Below are 19,403 nucleotides of genomic sequence, written 5' to 3' on the forward strand. Positions count from 1 at the left end.
GCAAACTCTGTATTTTTTTCCAACCATTCTTACTTCAAAATATGTGTGTCCTATGCTTTGCTGTCAGCAACGCTGTGGATGCACACAGCGTTCATAACAGTAAAGTACTGGGTGCGCAGGTTCAGAGAATGTGTTTAAAGTTAGGGTAATGATGCTTATCATTAGGATATGGCGGTTAAACCTTCGCCTGTTGCAAAAAAGAGAAAATCGAAGCATGTCAGTACCCTTTTAAAGTTGTTCATTTTCAGAGCACACTTTCGAGATGAAGTGTTGCCCCACACACAAAGAAAGCATTATTTTAGGGCGCACTTGCGTTGTAACTGCACAACTAACGTTGCCTTACGATTAGCTAAGCAACCGCACACGAAAATGGTGACTCTTATCGCTGTGTTACAATACAGCTCGCAAGGCGCAGCACATTTGTGGCTTGTCTCCACTGTTAACTCGCGCTTTCTCTGACCGCCGGTCCCGAACTCTCGGTGCTTGAGGAAAAACGGCAAAGCGCGGCGGCGGAAGTGGCGCGTTTCAACGGGTTGGCCACGGCCTCCAGCTTCCGGTACGGTGCGCGGAACTGCGTGCCGAGGTTGCAGAAGGCGTTGTGGGGGCACGACCGTGCGCACACGCCTTGGCGTGAGGGAGTGGTTGCATGGGCTCACCACGTTCCGCGAGCATTCCTGTCGGCGGTTCTCTCAAAGGGCAGATGCTCCGATTAGATAGGAAACACCGTGGCGCGCGGGCGCTTGCATTCTGTGGACGCCGGAGTTATTCGGCGTGTTGACTCGTGAACCACTTTCGCGTTTTCTCGTTAATTCTATGGCGAGAACGGGGCTGAAGCTAGCGGAGTGCGCTATAGGGCAAGCTTGGTCGGCCAAGCGTGCAGGGAGAAAGTCCAGGAGCTGAGCGCGTCTCCCGAGATGTAAATCAGTTCACCGGAGTGGAGCTCATCTATAGTGCATGAAGGGCTCGAAATCTTTCTCGGCACTTTTGACGCTTGACGGAGTTAGTCGGCTGTCGCAATTTCTGACGATCTCGCGCTGCGGCAAGCGGAAGGAATGTCACCGGTTTTCTCGGGAAATTTGTTGCGCCAGCTTTTGGTCAGATGCTGCTTATCAGGCTGACAGGAAAGCAGTTTTGCTTACCCTGCACTTTTTACATCAGAGGAAGTGCAACACATATGCTCGCAAGTCCATGACCTGGTCATTGGAGCGGTGCTTTGTTCTCGACAATGGGACAACTGCGCATTCGCAAGGTCCTTAGATAAAATTTGTTTTAATGTAGGGGCCTTAGCCTATTGATGACGAGAGCGCCCCCTAACCACTTCTTCTAAACACTCTCTGGGCCGATGGATTAGATCTTGCACTGACGACATATGAAGCCTCGATTAGTTATTGCTTCATTAACTGTAAACACGCGTATAACGAAATTTGATTTTCTTATCCAAAATGCCACAACTTTTAATCCACACCGCCGCCGCGTTCTTTTCTCCTGCCTACATTTAAAACACGGGAACGAATAAGAACGACACGAAGCTGAGCCAGTTGGTAAGGATTCATAATGCAATTGGATTAAAGCATTGAAGATAATGGATTGAAGCATTTAACGCAGCCAATAGATGGATGGGGGACCTCAACTGTTGGCTAAATTCAAATGAAATACAACTGAGCTGCGAAAAAACAAAGTACGTCATATTTAGACATAAAGGAAAGCAGCCGATGGGTCACTACGAGTTAAATTTTGGGGGGCGCATTATAGAAAATACGAAGTGCGTAAAATTTTTAGGCGTATGGTTTAACGAAAACCTGTATTGGTCCATTCATGTGGAGACCCTCAGAGCCGACATTCGTAGAGCGACGGGAATGATTAACATGTTAAAGCATCTTATTCCAATGAATTTAAAGAAACAGCTATATTACACACTAATACACTCTCGTCTACACTATTCACTTCTGGTCTGGGGAACTACTACCAAAACTAACCGTATGTCACTATATAGGCTGCAAAAAAGAGCCGTAAGGGCAGTTTGTAACCTACCTGTTCTTGCACACACTAAACCGTTTTTTGATAAGCTTGGCATACTCCATATATACCACCTATTTTTGCATAAACTATCGCTCGAGGCGTTCCGTCTCCGTCAAGCTGATCACATACAGTTTAATCAGACCTTCGCCACCAAAGAAACTCCGTATAATCTCAGACATGACCCAATCTCTATACCGCTTACTCGCGCGAACTACGGGAAACAGGCATTAGACTTTCAAATATCACCCTTACTAAACAATAATCGTACAATCCTGGAACAATTACAAACCTCGAGATCAAGCTTGAGGTTCAAGAAATCTGTTAAAACGTATTTTCTTCGCTTCTTTATTGTATAACTTCCTTATGTACCACAATGTCATTGTTTTGTTTTCCTTTTTAACATGTTCTGATTGAGATTCGAATTATTAATCGCTTTTGATATGTTATCATATTTCGAAAATTGTAACACTTGTGCTCTTGTTTGCTTCAGAGTGTCAACATGCTTTGGGTGCTGCAGCCTTTGTCAGGCAAGAATACTGCCTTTTGCTGCAGCACCTGAGACAGCTGTATGTCTCAAACAACGAATAAATGAAATGAAATGAAAAAAAAAGGGTAAGGCGAGCAGACACGGACACAAGAGAAGCGGCGTTCGTGTTGCCCACTTCTCTTGTGTCCGTGTCTGCACGCCTTACCCCTTTTTTTTTGCATTATGAACGAATAACGTTTGCTCCAAGGCTTTGATATGATCGTAAGTTTCACTCACTTTCGATGACCCCGACTTGTTTGAAGAGATGCTTGGTAGTAACTTACGATCATGGTGTTGTAGTCCTCATCAAGCGACGCATATTGTTATTTGATCATGCTCGATCGGTAATCGCTGAGGCAGACACGAAACAGGGCTGCTTTTTGTGATAGAAGCCTTTGTCAAAATTACGGCACCTGTAGTTCGCAGTAAAATAAGGACTAACGGAGATTGGAAAGTGTTCTTTCTGTCCACCCGGCTGTTCTGAAGACTGCAGAGATGGGCTCTCAGCAGCAAGCAGCAAGTTTTCTTACGGGGTAAGTGAACCGCAGCTTATGGAACCTTCTCGCGGAGCAGTTTGCACTAGAAGAACGAGATGGCGCTTTCGGCGGCGTGCCGCACGTTGCCTCGGAGAAAGCGCACAACGCCTCTGCCCTGCTACTGTTGTAGAAGCCGAAAAGATGGCCTCGGCGTCTGCCGTCACACGGAGAGTGGCTCGTACACTCTAGTTGCTCTCTAGCCTACGCAACCGGTGCGTCTCGTAACGGATAGCTGACCTACGCTAGCTGCAGGGGCGTCACGCGGCTTAGCAGGGGCGTCACGCGGCTTAGCAGGGGCGTCACGCGGCTTAGCGGGCCCATGCAGTCGTCCGAGCTTACTTGACGAGGGTTGCTTGTTTGGTGAAGTGTACGAGGTCGAGAGGATGAGGAAAGGAAGTTTTTTTTTTTTACATTGGAAAGGCAAACTTATTTACATAGAGCAAGGGGTACTCGTACTGGCCGGAGCACAGAGCGCAGTACATCGTTCTCGTAGCATGAACTACAGATCAAAAGGCTACATATTTTTGGCGAGCACACATAAAAGCCCTCTATATATAGCACACCAAAGGTGTCCGCTTTTTACTCCTCTGTCCTCCCTAGATCCCTAGGCCAGGGAAATCCGCGATCACACCATCTTCCAGTCAGAGCGCACGTAGTCGCCTTCAGGGCGAGAGTGTGCGCACAACCACTCCAGCACCTTTGTTCACGGAACGCCATCGGAGAAATACCCCTGGGCGCACACAGCTCACTGTCCCAGAGAAAGAAGGGGATGCTGAAAAACGGGGGTGTGCTACCTGACTCCATTTGCGCGTCTTGGCTCCTCGTATGGCCCAGTAGCGGCCGTAACGAAGCGGTGTATAACTCACTGTCGCAGGAGTTGCTTGGCCTCGGCCTCTTAACGCTGTGAGATCAGCTGTCGGGAGTGAAACTGGGTGTTTGCTAAACGGCCTGTGCTCCATTCATTCTTCAAAAATTTGGAGGACGCCTAAGCTTCGTCTTTAAGAGTGGAACGTGATATCATTCAAAGATCCCTGACTGCTTCCCACGCTTCCCGGCAACTGCAGCTTAATTGTACTGTTCGCTGGCGGCGAACGCTATGCACAAAGGCGAACGTTCTGGTAGAAACGCGCCCTCTTGCGTAGGCCGCGATGCAGTGGAGGCGAGCGCCATATGGAAGTGTTGCGAGGAATCGGGCGTGCCGCTTCCTGACCTCCGAGAGTTGCGCGCGCATATCTCGGACGCCGTGGCCGGTCTATGAATTGTATAAACACTGGAAAAGGGGTTTGTGTTTGTTTCCGCGTAACAGAACTGCTTCCTCGTATATTCAAAATACAGTCCGACGCTATCATGTCTGTAGGCTGTGTGTAAGTCGTACTTCACGATTTTTTTGGCGTATTTTGCTTCTAGAAATTCAATTATTTCAGTAACTTTGCGCTACATGCATGCAGTGGCGTAGCAACGGGGGGGGGGGGGGGGAAGCCGTGGGCCCCGCGTGCACGGGTCCAATGGGGGGGGGGGTTGTCATATACGTCTGAAGACACCCGGAAATTGTCGATATCCTCGCCTTCCTCGACTACACCCGGGGGGGGGGGGGGGTTACAGAAGACCTATGGGCCCCGGGTGCCAAACGACCTAGCTACGCCACTGCATGCGTGGTCTGCGTGGTTGGGTTTGCATGGTTCGGAATTATTTTTGCCGAAACGACGGTCGACTCGCGACGCCAACGTCGAATTTTTTGCGACACGGGACCCTTAGAGGGACAATAAAGAGAAAAATGATTTCTCCTGCATCAGTAAATTACCTTTTTACGACACCAAAACAACCACTCTTACCACGACAAGACGCTTGGTAAGCCAGAAAAAGCCCAAGAACGAAAGACGGGTGGCGTCTCCTCGTTAAAGTTCCCACACCTGGTCTCTGTGACGTCATGGATTCTGATGGCATCTAGGGCGTACTTAACCGCATACAGGTACAGATTGACTACATTGTGTTCTAAAGGAACCAAATATTAAACATGGCAAGTTTCGGGAACTTTTACTCAGCCAACGCGACCCGATGCGAAAACATACTTTGAAATCCCTGACGTCACAATGACGTACAAGCGTCGGGGTTTAGGCGCGAAATGCAAATACTGATTCTTCGACCTTCATTTTCTCATCTAATAATCAAACTATTACTTTGAAATGACTGCCTGCAGGGCTCTCAAACAATGCTTTATTAGTCTAAACTGATTTATTGTTTCGCTTTAGTGTTCCTTTAACGCTGCTGTGTTAAAATGTGGAGCGGCAGAGGGAAGACGGTGTGCAGTAGTTGGCTGTAAAAAATAGTGTCATATTAAGGAACGGAATGAATCTGTATAACGAAGTCCGCGGACCGTCGCCACATACAGAGACTGTCTGTGGTGCGGGCGACGCACGGCTTACTTAGCGACGCACGGCTTTCCTACTGAACAAAGAAGTCACTCATCCGTCAGCGTTATATCGCTAACTTCCAAAGAAAGGACTTCAACTCCGGAGCGCCGGCAAGAGTGAATACCACTCATTACTCAGTGACAAATGGCGTAGCGCCGCTTCCTGGCATAGTTTCTCGCACGTTATCTACACACATCTAACCAAACCTCACACGCAGACGCATGCCCACTCTATCACTAACCTAACGAGAATGGATGGATGGCCGCACACTTGAATCAATGCGCCGAAGCATGGGTGACGGCGAGTACACCGACAGCACATGAATGTTCGGAGATTAACGTTTCGTGACGGTCCACAAAGTAAGCGAGCGATTAGCAGCAATACGTATTTGCAACAAGCTACTACGAAATACAGAATATTTACGCTTCAAGCATTTTGCGCAGCAAGAACAAATTATTGCAACTGAGCCCAACCGCGAGTAGAACATATATAGAACAGATAGTGACCACAGCGAGGGGCTTCACAGAGTCAGAATGACAAGCCGCTGCTTCAAAGGTTGAAGACTGGGCGTGTTGGTATGGCATACTAGAAGTTAGATTGCGCAACATTTTGATGGGACGCACAGAACATAAACGCTCCGCTGTGTCTGTTTCTCGTCTGTGTCCCGTCAAAATGTTGCGCAATACGACTTTTAGTACGCCGCTTCAAATTACTTGCCAAATAAAGAACATTTCTAGCCCCTCTTTTAGCAGAATAACCGTATACGCTGCTCGAGCCGTTTGGACAAGGCGTTACGAGCTCCGAAAGCGCCTACATGTCCTCTCTGAAGCTGCGGCCAAAGCTTCATGTCTTCCACCAGTCACCGCCTATCATATCCGCAGAAACGAGGTTTGCTGAGCTGCACCGGGCGTCATGCACATCCATTATAAACAGGCAGCTGAGGCAAGCAATGGACATGTCACCACGTGATCAAAGATGGCTGCGCCCACGGGATCGCCGTGGTGTCGAGGGAACGGGCAGTGACGAGGCGCTCTTCACATGTCCCTACTTTTTCACCACCTTCATTCTTGGCGCCATTTGTGCACTTCCGGTTTTCTGAAGTTGCTTTGGCTCCTTTGGAATACAGTGTAGTCAACATTTAAGGATAGAAAAATTACCGAGCACATGCCGCCAAATTGCATGACCCTCGACAAGCATGCATGGTGTGCGGCAAGGCGGCATCACCGCTCGCTAATTAGTTTTTGGCTTCTGAAATGATTGCATCTTTTCCGACTTACCATGCCTCATCTCGCGATGAGAAATGGCTTTATTATATTTATATATTATATATTTATATATTATATTATATTATATAGACCTGAGGAGGGAACGGAAGAAACTGGTACATAAGAAGCCGATATATGAGTTAGCGGTAAGAGGAGAGGGAAAATAGAGGAATTCCAGATCAAGCTACAGAACAGGTATTCAGCTTTAACTCAGGGAGAGGACCTTAGTGTTGAAGCAATAAACGAGAATCTTGTGGGCATCATTAAGGAGTGTGCAATGGAAGTCGGTGGTAACTCCGTTAGGCAGGATACCAGCAAACTATCGCAGGAGACGAAAGATCTGATCAAGAAACGCCAATGTATGAAAGCATCTAACCCTACAGCTAGAATAGAACTTGCAGAACTTTCGAAGTTAATCAACAAGTGTAAGACAGCTGACATAAGGAAGTATAATATGGATAGAATTGGCCATGCTCTCAGGAACGGAGGAAGCCTAAAAACAGTGAAGAAGGAACTAGGAATTGGCAAGAATCAGATGTGTGCGTTAAGAGACAAAGCCGGCAATATCGTTACTAATATGGATGAGATAGTTCAAGTGGCTGAGGAGTTCTATAGAGATTTATACAGTACCAGTGGCATCCACGACGATAATGGAAGAGAAAATAGTCTAGAGGAATTCGAAATCACGAAGGTAACGCCGGAAGAAGTAAAGAAAGCCTTAGGAGATATGCAAAGGGGGAAGGCAGCTGGGGAGGATCAGGTAACAGCAGATTTGTTGAAGGATGGTGGACAGATTGTTCTAGAGAAACTGGCCACCCTGTATACGCAATGCCTCATGACCTCGAGCGTACCGGAATCTTGGAAGAACGCTAACATAATCCTAATCCATAAGAAAGGGGACGCCAAAGACGAAAAATTATAGACCGATCAGCTTACTGTCCGTTGCCTACAAAGTATTTACTAAGGTAATCGCAAATAGAATCAGGAACACCTTAGACTTCTGTCAACCAAAGGACCAGGCAGGATTCCGTAAAGGCTACTCAACAATAGACCATATTCACACTATCAAAAAAGTGATAGAGAAATGTGCAGAATATAACCAACCCTTATATATAGCTTTCATTGATTACGAGAAAGCGTTTGATTCAGTCGAAACCTCAGCAGTCATGGAGGCATTACGGAATCAGGGTGTAGATGAGCCATATGTAAAAATACTGGAAGATGTCTATAGCGGCTCCACAGCCACCGTAGTCCTCCATGAAGCAAGCAACAAAATCCCAATAAAGAAAGGCGTCAGGCAGGGAGATACGAAATCTCCAATGCTATTCACAGCGTGTTTACAGGAGGTATTCAGAGACCTGGATTGGGAAGAATTGGGGATAAAAGTTAATGGAGAATACCTTAGTAACTTGCGATTCGCTGATGATATTGCCTTGCTTAGTAACTCAGGGGACCAATTGCAATGCATGCTCACTGACCTGGAGAGGCAAAGCAGAAGAGTGGGTCTAAAGATTAATCTGCAGAAAACTAAAGTAATGCTTAACAGTCTCGGGAGAGAACAGCAATTTACAATAGGCAGCGAGGCACTGGAAGTCGTAAGGGAATACATCTACTTAGGGCAGGTAGTGACGGCGGATCCTGATCATGAGACGGAAATAATCAGAAGAATAAGAACGGGCTGGGGTGCGTTTAGCAGGCATTCCCAAATCATGAACAGCAGGTTGCCATTACCCTCAAGAGAAAAGTATATGATAGCTGTGTCTTACCAGTACTCACCTACGGGGCAGAAACCTGGAGGCTTACTAAAAGGGTTCTACTCAAATTGAGGACGACACAACGAGCTATGGAAAGAAGAATGATAGGTGTAACGTTAAGGGATAAGAAAAGAGCAGATTGGGTGAGGGAACAAACGCGAGTTAATGACATCTTAGTTGAAATCAAGAACAAGAAATGGGCATGGGCAGGACATGTAATGGGGAGGGAAGATAACCGATGGTCATTACGGGTTACGGACTGGATCCCAAGGGAAGGGAAGCGTAGCAGGGGGCGGCAGAAAGTTAGGTGGGCGGATGAGATTAAGTTTGCAGGGACGGCATGGCCACAATTAGTACATGACCGGGGTTGGAGAAGTATGGGAGAGGCCTTTGCCCTGCAGTGGGCGTAACCAGGCTGATGATGATGATGATGATATTTCGCAAGCTTAATTTCACTAATGCAGCTAAACTCCATTTTCTCTTTGATGTACCGATTGCAGTCCTATCGAAACGTAAATACGCTGTCTTCGTAAATAAACTGTCTTCGCGAAGACAGTTTATCGAATCTTACTGCGCCTTGCAAGTTCTGTTTACAGAGTGCCATGTCCGTTGCTTTTCTTCGGTTTTGGCCTACGAGCTGAACGCTAATGCCAGTGGTAGTCCAACTGCGCCATTTGCGCCATTTTGCTACAATTCGACTTGCCTGCTACTGACAGCCCCCACTCGAGTGCCACTTGCGCCAACTGCTCAAAAGTGCGGTGTTTTCGCGTTTTCACGGCAATGCAATGTTCAACGACCGATTTTCCAGACGCCCAATTTTTCGAACGTGCCCGGTGTTAAGAACGGCCATCTGCAGTGCAAGTTTTGCCAACCAGTTGCGACTGTGGAGGCAACATCCCGGGAGCATCGCCAACCTCTAGCCACGGCGTGACTAAGTCGACTTTGTGTCATGAACAATACGCGCATCCTCCACTCTCCGTCGCTTCAGCTAGGATGCGTTCGACGAAGCAGGCTTTGTGCTGAAACCGTCACCGTTGCGCTCTAGCCTCTTCGCCGTTGTGACTGAAGGAGTTCGACGAAGCAGGCTTTGTGCGCAACAGCACAACGCCGACCTGATCTGCTACGGTTGGGGGAGTTGACGCGGGAACGCCGACGCAGGCTTCTTCCCACGCACCGACCAAGACGCAAGACAACGCGCTACCCGGAACGGCTCAGAGTTCTACGAAGCCCCTCTGACGTCGGCTCCGGACCATCGCACCTGTGTGTATGCGTGTCTGCGTGTGTGTGTGTGTAACCCGTCCCAGAGAGAGGCGGCCTCTTTAAAATGATAAACAATCGTTCGCGTCACCTTGTATCGGGAGAGGACCGAGTGTTTAAAAACCGCTGTGGTGCGGCTGCTCAGGACACTCTCTCTCAAGCAGTCATGTTAGACTGATGTACTTTCTCAAACAGTCATGTTAGACTGATATAAATACTGTAAATAAAACCATATTCCTCGTTCTCGATGCGAAGCAGTCCTTCCCTTCATCAACGTCCTCAGCGTGGATAAGTTGGACGACGGCATGGGCCAGCTACCTTCTAATTCATGCCCGACTCCAATCTTGACAACGGATCACGAGCGTTGGGATTGAACCCCCAATCATAACACCGGTAATTAGAACGCCTTCGCGGCACCGCCACGGTACCCCATATAGAGTCAATGTATAAGAACGTCAGAAATTTCGGACTCAAAAACCCTTCGCTGTCAGATTTTCCGAACTTTTTGCCATGACCGCAGGTCCCAAAGGGCGTTGATCGAAGCCACCATCGCCACCATTTTTATTATCTCGTATCCTCAAGCAGGCGCTCTCGCACGCAGATCCGCTGACAGCGTTAGCCACACCGCGGTAACGACAGATTTAGCTACTTTGACGTTGGCTACCAAGCTTATTGCTGTTCGGTACCGTGTTTTTCATTAAAACATTTCGCCGCGGTTAGCAGTGGCGCCGACTCCGCATTTGTAATCGTCGCCATTGGCTTCGAAGCTGGGAACGCACGACACGTTGCATAATAGAGAGTTTTAGAATAGGGGCCCCAATAGGTTGGGGCCCCAAAGAGCTTTGCGGGTGTTAGCGTTGGGGCACGAAGGAGTGAAGAGATTTAGAATAGGGTTTTACGTTTGCGGATAGCGTCTTGCGCTGACAGCGCCACTACGGCGTCAAATAAAAGCTATTAGAAATAATTAAATAAAATATACAATTTTATGTTAGGAATAGTAATTTTGACTTGCGTGTATTCGCGTTTAATTACAATTTGGAGGTTATTCTGTAAGCAGCAAACAATTAGTTGCGCTTAGTTTTGAGCAAACCAACTTTACGTGTCTTCACCAGCCAAGCTTAGCCGGGTTAGGCCTACGAGCCATAAAATCCACAAGCGAATTCGGAATCAGCGGCGTCTAATAAATCAATCTTCATAACACACGCTAGTTGAGAGAAAGCGATAACCGCACTCATTTCTCCTAGCTTGCGAACTTCACGCGTTACCGCGAATCGAACCCAGTTTAGTGCTAGGTTAGAGCCGTCGCTTCGATGGGTGCCGCCATGTTTGCTGACGCAAAGTTTTTGGGGCCGCTATTTGGGCTCCCGCTAAATCGGTGAAATAGCGTTCCCAACGCAAAACCCAAACGCAGTTTGCGTCTCGCGCATGCGCAGTGGCGTCGACGCTATTTCTTTGGGGCCCCAAAACGTTTGGGGCCCCTATTCTAAAACTAACCAATGCCGGTTCCCGAGAGTCAGGTTCGCCTCAATACAGCAGTGTTACGCGGCGAAGCACAGCAATGGACACTTGTCACGGGACACAATCATCATCATCATCACCAGCCTAGTTACGCCCACTGCAGGGCAAAGGCCTGTCCCATACTTCTCCAACTACCCCGGTCATGTACTAATTGTGGCCATGTTGTCCCTGCAAACGTCTTAATTTCATCCGCCCACCTAACTTTCTGCCGCCCCCTGCTACGCTTCCCTTCCCTTGGAATCCAGTCCGTAACCCTTAATGACCATCGGTTATCTTCCCTCCTCATTACATGTCCTGCCCATGCCCATTTCTTTTTCTTGATTTCAACTAAGATGTCGTTTACCCGCGTTTGTTGCCTCACCCAATCTGCTCTTTTCTTATCCCTTAACGTTACACCCATCATTCTTCTTTCCATAGCTCGTTGCGTCGTCCTCAATTTCAGCAGAACCCTTTTCGTAAGCCTCCAGGTTTCTGCCCCATATGAGTACTGGTAACACACAGCTGTTATACACTTTCCTTTTGAGGGATAGTGGTAACCTGCTGTTCATGATTTCAGAATGCCTGCCAAACACACTCCAGCCCATTCTTATTCTTCTGGTTATTTCAGTCTCATGATCCGGATCCGTGGTCACTACCTGCCCTAAGTAGATGTATTCCCTTACCACTTCCAGTGCTTCGCTACCTATCGTAAACTGCTGTTCTCTTCCGAGACTGTTAAACAATACTTTAGTTTTCTGCAAATTAATTTTCAGACCCACCCTTCTGCTTTGCCTCTCCAGGTCAGTGAGCATACATTGCAATTGGTCTCCTGAGTTACTAAGCAAGGCAATATCATCAGCGAATCGCAAGTTGCTAAGGTATTCTCCATCAACTTTTATCCCCAATTCTTCCCACTCCAGGCCTCTGAATACCTCCTGTAAACATGCTGTGAATAGCATTGGAGATATCGTATCTCCCTGTCTGACGCCTTTCTTTATAGGGATTTTGTTACTTTCTTTGTGGAGGACTACGGTGGCTGTGGAGCCGCTATAGATATCTTCCAGTATTTTTACATATGGCTCATCTACACCCTGATTCCGTAATGCCTCCATGACTGTTGAGGTTTCGACTGAATCAAACGCTTTCTCGTAATCAATGAAAGCTATATATAAGGGTTGGTTATATTCTGCACATTTCTCTATCACTTGATTGACAGTGTGAATATGGTCTATTGTTGAGTAGCCTTTACGGAATCCTGCCTGGTCCTTTGGTTGACAGAAGTCTAAGGTGTTCCTGATTCTATTTGCAATTACTTTAGTAAATACTTAGTAGGCAACGGACAGTAAGCTGATCGGTCTATAATTTTTCAAGTCTTTGGCGTCCCCTTTCTTATGGATTAGGATTATGTTAGCGTTCTTCCAAGATTCCGGTACGCTCGAGGTTATGAGGCATTGCGTATACAGGGTGGCCAGTTTCTCTAGAACAATCTGACCACCATCCTTCAACAAATCTGCTGTTACCTGATCCTCCCCAGCTGCCTTCCCCCTTTGCATAGCTCCTAAGGCTTTCTTTACTTCTTCTGGCGTTACCTGTGGGATTTCGAATTCCTCTAGGCTATTCTCTCTTCCACTATCGTCGTGGGTACCACTGGTACTGTATAAATCTCTATAGAACTCCTCAGCCACTTACACTATCTCATCCATATTAGTAACGATATTTCCGGCTTTGTCTCTTAACGCACACGTCTGATTCTTGCCTATTCCTAGTTTCTTCTTCACTGTTTTTAGGCTTCCTCCGTTCCTGAGAGCCTGTTCAATTCTATCCATATTATAGTTTCTGATGTCCGCTGTCTTACGCTTGTTGATTAACTTAAAAAGTTCTGCCAGTTCTATTCTAGCTGTAGGGTTAGAGGCTTTCATACATTGGCGTTTCTTGATCAGATCTTTCGTCTCCTGCGATAGCTTACTGGTTTCCTGTATAACGGCGTTACCACCGACTTCTATTGCGCACTCCTTAATGATGCCCATGAGATTGTCGTTCATTGCTGCAACACTAAGGTCCTCTTCCTGAGTTAAAGCCGAGTACCTGTTCTGTATATAGCTTGATCCGGAATTCCTCTAGTTTCCCTCTTACCGCTAACTCATTGATTGGCTTCTTGTGTACCAATTTCTTCCGTTCCCTCCTCAAGTCTAGGCTAATTCGAGTTCTTACCATTCTATGGTCACTGCAGCGTACCTTGCCGAGCACGTCTACATCTTGTATGATGCCAGGGTTCGCGCAGAGTATGAAGTCGATTTCATTTCTAGTCTCACCATTCGGGCTCCTCCACGTCCACTTTCGACTAACCCGCTTGCGGAAAAAGGTGTTCATTATCCGAATATTATTCTGTTCTGCAAACTCTACTAATAATTCTCCTCTGCTATTCCTAGAGCCTATGCCATATTCCCCCACTGACTTGTCTCCAGCCTGCTTCTTGCCTACCCTGGCATTGAAGTCGCCCATCAGTATAGTGTATTTTGTTTTGACTTTACCCATCGCCGATTCCACGTCTTCATAAAAGCTTTCGACTTCCTGGTCATCATGACTGCATGTAGGGGCATAGACTTGTACCACCTTCAATTTGTACCTCTAATTAAGTTTCACAACAAGACCTGCCACCCTCTCGTTAATGCTATAGAATTCCTGTATGTTACCAGCTATTTCCTTATTAATCAGGAATCCGACTCCTAGTTCTCGTCTCTCCGCTAAGCCCCGGTAACACAGTACATGCCCGCTTTTTAGCACTGTATATGCTTCTTTTGTCCTCCTAACCTCACTGAGCCCTATTATATCCCATTTACTACCCTCTAATTCCTCCAATAACACTGCTAGACTCGCCTCACTAGATAGCGTTCTAACGTTAAACGTTGCCAGGTTCAGATTCCAATGGCGGCCTGTCCGGAGCCAGGTATTCTTAGCACCCTCTGCAGCGTTACAGATCTGACCGCCGCCGTGGTCAGTTGCTTCGCGGCTGCTGGGGACTGAGGGCCGGGGTTTGATTGTTGTATTCATATAGGAGGTTGTGGCCAAGTACTGCACCAGGGTGGCCAATCCTGCTCTGGTGAGAGAGTGCGTTACCGGTTCTGATCACCGGGATCAGGCCGCACTCCAGGCCTGTTTGTGCAATTTTCTCAACACACGTTTTTTTTTTTTTTTTTCGGTGGAGAATTGCGCAGCACCGGGATGTGAATCACTGTCCTCTTGCACTGGAGACGGATACTCTACCGTCCCCGTAGGAGTTAAATTAAAAATTGAATTATGGTGTTCTGCGTGACAAAAACCACTTTCTGATTATGCACGCCGTAGTGGAGGACTCCGAAAATTTCGACCACCTGGGGTTCTTTAACGTGCACCTAATTCTAAGTACACGGGTGTTTTCGCATTTCGCCCCCATCGAAATGCGGCCGCCGTGGCCGGGGTCCGATCCCGCGACCTCGTGCTCAGCAGTCTAACACCATGACCACTGAGCAACCACGGCGGACGGGACACAATAGTATTCCTTAATAAAAGACACGTGCACCCGCCGTCTCATGTCACAGTACGAGCACCGATACGCCTGATAAGTATACTGGCAGGCCTTCAGAGCTATTTCGGACGTGCCTCGATTTAAGCCATTGGCGGCAGTAGAAAGCATGCATTGCTTTTCTTCGATCTGCCCGATTTTTCGGACGTTGACTGTACGCAACTATACGAACCGATTTCTGAAGATTCAAATAATTCAGTTCGCGATCTACTACAATCTATTTTTCGCATATTTGGTGAAATACTCAGCTGAGGTCGATGCATTGTATGCAACCTTACCAAGGCTCTCAGCTGGTTTTGGGACAAGATAAAATTTAATTCTGGAGTTTTTGAGGCACGCATGTCTTGATACATAATCTGATTGAGGCACGCATGTCTTGATACAAGGGTCATCCGGCTCAACTCCATTCAAAACAATTCCTATACCCGTCGCCGACAAAGGGAACGGCGACGAAAGCAGCACCTATATGTGCGAAGATATCGGACCGATTAGTCACTGTAAGGCACGCAGATCGTATCGCATACGCGTGTGCATGCACACAGATTCACGCGTTTGCATGCGCAGTTCGGAACTTTGTGTCCATCTGCGAACTTCCAAATAATAAATGGTAACTACAACATCGACACGTCTCGCATTATCACCTATGCAACAGGTTACGCTACCAGACAGCGACACTCACTAGCTGTAACTCCATTTACAACACGTGTCAACTGCTTCAAGTATTCCTTTTTTCCGAGAATTATAGTAGATTGGAATAAGCTGGCCGATAAAACTAACACAGGACTCATTATCACTTTTTGAAACATATCTTTAACTTTTTTTTTGCACTTGCTGAGATTGTCAGTGATAGCACTGTTTTACTGTATGATTGGGAAAGATCGCTGATGTAACGTTGAAGCGCTTGTTTTTGCACCTGTTCCTTGCGCTTGTGTGAAGCGCTTGTTTGAAGAATTTTTTAGTGCAATTCCCCATTTTTGTATTTGTATTGTATTGTGAACTTACTCGTGTACCACGCTGCTAAGATCTCGTTTAAGATCGCAGTATTTATAAATAAGTAATAAATAAAACTTCTATGCGCGATTGCAGTAATTGCCAGCTTCGACGGTTGTCAAAAACACGTATGCATGATCTCAGAACCGATCGCTGGTCACTCATACGAATATATTAACAGCAAGCTTTCCGCGACGGTTGTGAAAAGCTTGTCGGCTGTAATGGTTGGGTTCGGGCATGAAATAGATGGTAGCTGGCCCATGCCGTCGTCCAACTCATCCACGCTGAGGACGTTGTTGAAGGGAGAGACTTTTTCTCATCGAGAATGAGGAATGTGGGATTTATTTACAGTATCTGCATGAGAACGTTACATTTCATCAGTCTAGCATGACTGAAAGAGAATGCACACTCAGCAGCCGCGCAAATGCTGCTGATAAACACTCTGTCCTCCCTAGATCCCTAGTTGAGGAAAACGGCCGTTCAACCGTCGACCAATTCGGAGCGTCCAAAGGCATCATAGCCGACCTGCCTTTGAGAGGGAGGTTTTACACACTCACTTCCGCACAGGTTTCACTAACCACACCGAGGTGAGAGGGTTTTCGCAGTCACGGGTCTTGCCCTAAGCAGGCGCCTCTTGGTCCCAGAGTTGACACCGCAGACAGTGGCCGCCGCGTCTTTCCATTGACTGACAATTTCTTAGACCCGTGAAACGGCGCCGCAAAACATCTTCCAGGAATTCCACCGCTTCAAACAAACCGTGTCGGTGACGGCGAATCCACTAACAGTACTTGGTCCACCGACTGCGTGTATACATTTCGGCGCCGTTCGATTGGGGACTGTCGTATTGTCGTCCTTACGAAGCGAGTCGTCGCAGCAGACATAGTGGCGCGATGGCCTGTTGACTCGGCGCATTGTTGTTTTCGCAAAGTGAGTTATCGCAGCGGGCCAGGCAGGTTTCGTCGGTCGCTTCTTCTCTAGTTCGCCAGCCCCCGCAGGCCGTTTGTAACACGACCACATCGGCTAACAGCCAATTTTCGCCTTTTCGCAGTTTCTGCTTTGGCCGTTAGGCTTAATTGTTGATGCTTCGAAAGGTCGGTCGGGTATCGGCAACAAAAGTTACGGCTTTACGCCGAATCGATTATCTATTTAAAGACGCCAAGCGTCGTGGAAAGCTTGTCGGCCACATCGGCCTGCCGCCAATTTTCGCCTTGGCACACTGCCTTGGCCGTTAGACTTAATCGGTAGTGCTTCGAAAGGTCGGTCGGCAACAAAAGTTACGGTTTTACGCCGAATCGACTGTTATCTATTTGCAGAGGCCACACGACACACGGGAAGCCGACAATCCGCTTCACAACAGAAGCGAGTGTACAGGATGGTACTAACGTTGTCCTCCACACCATCACCATCTTTGTGAGACACCGCACGGAGGCATCACATCTTGGCGCCGTTCATAGACGCATAGTCTCTTGTCAAGCTTCTAGCATTGTTACTGGGTGTAATACACATTTTGTCTAGTGCGGTAAAGCAGATCAAAGCAAATTTCTAATTTGGAATGTACATAAGACATTTGTTTGACGCAATAGTTCTGCGGAAACCCGCAAGGTGGAGAGAAATAATTAAGGGGAAATGAGACAGCTACCCACTCGTAGCAATTGCTACAAAGGAAATGGTAGAGCGGCTGCCCCGCGAAGGCAGTGGTCCCAGGTTCGTGTACCGGACCAGAACGAATCTTTCTTCTACTGCGAGGCTTTTCTTTCGAGGAACCCGTATAGTTTTCTTTTTCTTTTTGTAGCAATTGCTACTAATGGGTAGATGTCACATTTTCCCTTAATTAATAAGACATTTGTCATCACTTTTGTCTTATGTCTGACGGCGCAAATTGTTCAAGCACATTTGCAGTTTTATCTCTTCCTTGCCCCCAGGCGCATGTCTTTGTTCTTATTAACCTACAAATTTTTATTGTGTACGAAGTTAAGTTCCTTGCTTACCAAAATAAAAGTGTTTGCAACATACCGTGCATGGTATACCGTCCGTGGGAAGGCAAGCTTAATTAGTCCCTGTTGGCTTTGTGTCTTGCTTCACTGTTGGGCAGTACTTACTGACTGCACAGTAATAACAAGCTTCGCCAAATGGCTACAGATTACTGCTGTACTACTCCGATGGTTCCGAAAAGTCCAATTCTTCAGTTCTGAAACTGCTCCGGAATGCTGATGTGGCTGTTCCTAAACTGCTGCAGAACACGAGGGTTGCAATGTGGGCTTGTTGGTAACGCATCTTGAGTATGTGTACGATAGCGCGATTAAAAGACAAGACAAAAGAAGACACACAGGGCCGTGTGTGTCTTCTTTTGTTCTGTCTTTTAATCGTGCTACCGTGCACCAATTCAAGATGCTACAGAACGACATTTTTCCTGCTGCAAAAATTTCTCCAAATCCTAAACTGGTTGGACCACCACTGCTAATTCTAATAAGTGCACGGTCACATTTGACGCGGGAAACAAGGGCTCACGTAGTAATGGGTTTTGCCATATGTTCCCGGGAGTCGTTATTGTTATTCTCTTGCATAATGGCTCATACCTGCTGTGGACGATCGGCCAAGATTAGGGTGGATGCAAACAATGATGCATTTTCGCTTCTCTATCGTTGCCTGGTAGCGGAGTGGCGTTCACACAAGTCAAGGCCGGCTTGCTTTACTTCAGGCGGCAGCGCGCGCGAGTCACTCTTTTGCGACCTTGCTCTTGTTTCGGTTTCGTTAGACTTCTTGCTGAACTGCAGTTTAAGAGCCTGTTTACATTTTGTACGTTATAATTGGTTATCGCGCCAGCCGCTTCGATCAGCGGCGACCGATGAAAGGACGGCGCGCCGCCCTTTCGGTTCGACCGCGGTACGCACGACGGCGGCCGCTTGCAGCAGCGGAACCCGGCGCCGGCGAACGAGGCGATCCTTGTCTGGACGAAGCCCCGCGCTAGAGCAGGGGGAAAAAAAAGTAATAAATGAACATATAGAAAGAGCAAGCCGAAGACGAGGCGCAAAAAAATATAAGCAAAAAGAAAATAAAAAACCTGTCTGGGAGGGAGTGCGCACGCTGCTCTATCTAGATTGAACCTATCGGTTTGCGCGTGCCTCCAGCGTGGCCGCTGCTCCAAGGGGACCTGCCCCACTTTCAAGGTGGTAGGTGAGAAGCAGGCAAAGACAAGCAGACCACACTTGTACCTCGCGGGCAAATGTATACGTGCGCGTACGACGGGAGAGAGGCCGTGCACTGACCAGTTGCGAAAGGTATTTTTTGTTGTTTCATTTATCTTTTCTTGGCCTACAATAATGAGAACCTGCACTGGCCCCTCTGGATTATCTGTGCATAAAGCACTCTCCATCATGAAGCATGCTTTGCTTTGCTGAGAATGAGCAGATTATTTATTAAAGCATATGTGTAAGTGTTTGTTGCAATTCCTTAGACATCTGCAGACTGGTCGTTGTGCCCTCATACACCTTCCGAAGTTCTTCTTTTCATCTTAAGATTGGTGAAATGAAGACTGCATGCTGTTATCTCTTGCAACCTTTTTGCTTGCAGCATTTCGTGACGTTTA

At 47.3% G+C, this 19,403-nt stretch overlaps 1 protein-coding gene across 2 annotated transcripts in view; it reads left to right on the top strand.

Annotated features, from left to right (window-relative positions):
- kermit (PDZ domain-containing protein GIPC-like protein kermit) overlaps positions 1-19,403 on the top strand; it is a 51,739-nt gene that overhangs the window by 15,046 nt on the left and 17,290 nt on the right. The gene's annotated exons all lie outside the window — the stretch shown is intronic.

The sequence above is a fragment of the Dermacentor variabilis genome, chromosome 10, assembly GCF_050947875.1.
Source record: "Dermacentor variabilis isolate Ectoservices chromosome 10, ASM5094787v1, whole genome shotgun sequence".
NCBI lineage: Eukaryota > Metazoa > Arthropoda > Arachnida > Ixodida > Ixodidae > Dermacentor > Dermacentor variabilis.